The sequence below is a fragment of the Monodelphis domestica genome, chromosome 5 (assembly GCF_027887165.1).
Source record: "Monodelphis domestica isolate mMonDom1 chromosome 5, mMonDom1.pri, whole genome shotgun sequence".
NCBI classification, from domain to species: domain Eukaryota; kingdom Metazoa; phylum Chordata; class Mammalia; order Didelphimorphia; family Didelphidae; genus Monodelphis; species Monodelphis domestica.
The window spans coordinates 227,977,817-227,982,494 of record NC_077231.1 but is presented as its reverse complement, the minus strand read 5'-3'; positions in this window follow the sequence as shown (position 1 = coordinate 227,982,494).

Sequence of the window (4,678 nt, the reverse complement as noted above, 5' to 3'; positions counted from 1 at the left end):
TGGCCTGGGGGGAACCAAGGGTTGGCAGCTCGGCCCTAGCCTCACCCCCGCCCCCACACACAATGGGACAGGAACAGCTCAGCTGGGAGGCAGTAAAGGCCACGGGCCCCACACCCTCTGTGAGGGGTGGGGGACCCGGACACTGGGGTTCCGTTTGGAGCCTGTTAGCCTTGGTGGCTGATAAGTGGGAACCCAGGTGTCCTGACCTTGGGAACTGAACAGAGAGTGATGGTGGTGTGTTTCTGGTGGTGCTGGCCAGAGGGGGGGGGGGGGAGAGCTGAATGGTGGGTCCTTAAAATCTGGGGATAGGAATCAGATAACCAAGTTCCTGACCTTGAGGGGAGAAACCAAGTGTGGACACGAATTTAGGATGGTGGGATTGAGAAATTCAGGGCAATAATCGAATCCAACAGTCTCGATTTCCAGATGTTAAAAAATGTATCTGGGAGTCATTCAGTGACACAGCCAAACGCATACATGTAGTAATAGTCTGGGGCCTGAACCCCAGAACCAAGGCTTGGTCTGCCGCCCCATAGGCGCTCCTGTATATTTATTTTCCATTCCTGATTAAATAGGTCAAAGATGCTCCTCTGAGCATGGAGGTTAATAGTAAGTAAAATAGAATTAGGGTGACGGAAGGGATTTGAGAGGTCATCTGGGGGCCATTCTTTTTACTACCTTGCTCGAGCTAACTGTTTTGGGGGCTTCAGGAACCTGAGGCTGTGGCACTATGGAAGCTGTGGTCCTTGGCTCAATCTGGGGCTGTAGAATCCTTCAAGGATGCTTCCCCTTGAATTTGGCTGAGGGAAACCCCACCTTCCCTTCCCTGCCCCAATTTCCTGGCACCCCCTCACCCTCCTCTTATGAATCAAGGAGGGGGTGGGGTGAGGAAAGAGACAGGAAGCTTTCTCTGCACCCCCACCCCACCGGCCTCTGACGCATGTGGTCTCAGGAGAGTAGAAGGTCAGTAGATAGAAACAGCAGTAGGATGAGTCGGAAACTGTCTATAGGGGAAGACCTGAGTCTCTTGAAGAGTTGTGGAAACAGAATGATATGGAGAGACTACAATTCCCAAAACACTCGGTGGCCCATAGGCATTATCTTAATGTCCCCCAGGTAGCAGGGCATGCAGGGACTTGTAGTTCAGGGCTCACCTTGGTTCTTGGGGTTGGAGAAAAGGCTTGGATGAGAGAGAGAGAGACAGAGACAGAGAGACAGAGAGACAGAGAGACAGAGAGAGACAGAGACAGAGAGAGACAGAGAGACAGACAGAGACAGACAGAGAGAGACAGAGAGACAGAGAGACAGAGAGAAAAGGAAGTGGAAAAAAGAGATTTCAGTCTGGGAAAGGGAAAAGACAGAAACAGACAGGAAGGAACCAAAACATTTTTATTGGCTGCATTGTTGAATATCAGTGAAGGTCAAAGTAAGAGGATTGATAGGGGAAGTAGAGATAGGTGGACTTAAGAAGGCATCAACTTTTAAAATTTTTATTTATTTTTATTCTGAACATAAAAACATATAAAATAAGCATTCCCATATACAAAGTAAAACAGAAAGAGTTCTAAATGAAACTACATATTTCATATTGTATGTAGTTTGCTTTTCCTTTTAAGCATATAATGAATTAGAAATATAACTTTCTTTTTAAATTATTTTTTTTGTTCAGTGGACAAAAATCTATTTTCTTTCCCTTCCACCTTCCACTTTTTGAATGAAAAAAGAAAAAAAAGCTGCTCTTATAACAAATATGCATTGCCAAGCAAAACAAATTCCCATATTGGCCATGTCCAAAAAAAATGTGTATATTTCTGCACCCTATGTTCATCACCTCCCTTTTGTGAGGTGGCTAGCATCCTACAAATATTTTTGTACATATAGGCCCTTTTTCACTTTCTTTGATCTCTTGGGAGTGTAGACCTAAGGATATTGCTGGTTCAAAGGGCTTGCACTGCTGAAGAATCTGTGGGGCATAGTTCCAAATTAGTTTCCATAAGAACTGGATCAGTTCAAACTTGTAGTTTTCAAAGCTGTCCTACTTGTCTATATTTCCTTCAGGACTTTCTTCCATCCTCTTCTGTGCATTTGAAAAACATTTTAGTGACCCTTTGTCTTTTCTTCTCTCTTTCTTTTTTGGTATCTATTTTTCCTCCAACCCCATGGGGAAAAGAAAAAAGAAAAAGAAATCCCATGTAACAAATATGCATAATCAAGCAGAACACATTTTCACACTGGCCATGAATTAAAATACTTGTATTATTCTGTGCTTTGAGTCCATCACCTTTTGGACAAGAGGTGAGTTAACTGGAAAGATTAATGTGGGATTGTTAAAACCAATGGGTACGGTGCCAAGCTGGACAGTTAAGTTTGATATTGAATTAAAAAGGTGAAGGGGAATGTGTCTGGAGGATAACAATTTAAAGAAATATTGTGTCCTGAGGTTTAGGGAGTCCTGGATTCACATCATGTTTATTAAATATATAGCCAGGTGGTTCAGTGGATAGAATATTGTACTTAGAATTAGGAAGACCTTATCACAAATACTAGCTGTGTGACCCTGGACAAATCACTTAACCTCTATGGGGATAATAATATTGGATCTACCTCCAGGATTAAAACATCTAAAGCACCCACTAGAATTATTTTGAGGATCAAATGAGGTAACATAAAGGACTTTGCAAACTTTAAAGTGCTAGATAGAAGTTAGCTATTATTATTATTATTATTATTCCCATTTTATAGATGAGGAAAATTAAATCCCAGAAGGTTTTGAGACTTACCAAAAGTTACACAGCTAGTGAAGAGTAGAACCAAGACTTCTGACCTGAAATTCTACCCCCCAAGAAAGGAAAGAAAGAATTATAGATTGTAAGTAGGCAAGGATGGGAACTAGTTGAGGCCAGACTAAGTAGGGGACAAGAATATGTGTGTATATGTAGGAATATAATAAAAATGCATATTTAAGGATATAGTAAAAGTCTACTACCTCTGGTTAAAGATTCAGGAGTTTAACTTGGACACTGAAAGATAGGGGATGTAGGGTAGCTAGGTGGCTCAGTGGAAAGAATGCCAGGCCTGGAATTGGGAGGATCTGGGTTCAAATTTCTTCTTAGATATTTCCTAGACTAGATTGCCCATGTTCTATTTCCTTCAAAATCGCCTGTTCTCAGGAGGATCCCAGGGCATAGATATAGAATGAATAACATATACAGAGAACCTCTTCACTAATCAGATCTCAATTAACTTGCAGCTCTTGGTTAACTACTTTGTTTACACAATTGTGATTGAGACATTACCTTCATTTCTGAATATCTCTCACCTTCCCTTCCCCAAATAAAGCCATCCCTTATGAGAAAGAGTAAAAAAGAAAGAGGGAAAAAATTTGGCAAAATAGACCAAGGCATAGGATCATAGATCCAGAGCTGGAAAAGATATACATCCTATTCTCTTCTCCTCTTCTCCTCCCATTTTATAGATGAAAGATCATCTGTAAAGAAACAAACTGTGCTTGACTAGTCAATATTTCAAACCCTTAGTTCTCCCCTCTGCAAAAAAGTGAGTGAAGTGCATTTTCTCCATTCTGCTTTGGGGCCAAGTTTTAACCAGGATGTTGTGTGATATTCTATCTTTAAGAGAGATAAGCTATTTCCAAGAAAAGGAACTTGATTGGGTTGTATATTTTGTTTAAAGAACAAAATAGAACAGAGACTTGTTCTGGGTTCAGTACACAGCTTCCCCATCTTTCGCTACAATCCCTTGTTATGACTATTGATGTTCTGAACCATGATGGTGTAGGAGTTCTGACCATCAACGAGTCATTCATTGCACCATAGCCACAGGATTGTGCATTGAAAAGGATTCTACTTTGTGAACTTTGGAGATAAAATAGATGTCAGGTCAGATTCTTTATATTTCTGTGTGATGTGAAACATTTTAATGGTAGGTAATTGCTCGTTCTGGATTCCCACTCACTTAAATCTCAACTGTGGAGGAAGGAAGAAGTCCTTAATGGGATAATTGAAGTAAGAATGAATAAGCTGAATGTCCAAGTAGTCCATTTTATGATGAGGAGATTTCTATATTCCCCTTAGAGTGAGTCTGTGATCATAGAATTGATGAATGGAATTGGGGAAAAGGGTGCTCCAGTTGGATAAGGGCTATTTTGTAATGGAAAGATGTTATTCTTTTTTTGAGGGCTCATGAGGTCAAGAGCCTTGGCGTATATTCCTAGTTTAGAAGTCAAGTGCCATTAAATTTAAACATGCTAGAATCTTTTATGGGTATTTATAGATTTATTGGACATTAAAGCTGAAAGAGACATCAGAGATCGCCTAGTCCAACCTCCCTCATTTTAAACACGAGGTCCAGATTTGCCCAAGGTCACATAGTTATTAATAAGTGGCAGAGCCAGGACTTTTTCCATTATCTCATGTTGCCTTCCTTCTAATTAACTTACTCAGGTGTATTGGTTCTGAATTGATATTCCCTTTTGCCTGGAAAAGAAATATTCTTGCTTATGCCCAAGAGGATCACTAATTACTTCTCTCTTGATGCTGCCATTAGTAGATATCTGAGTGTGGTATCAACTTCTCTTTTCTCTCCTTAACTCTGTTTTTTGCATACTACAGATTCCAAGCAAGAGTGGGTTTTCAAGTGTTTACTTACAAGGATAAAGAGA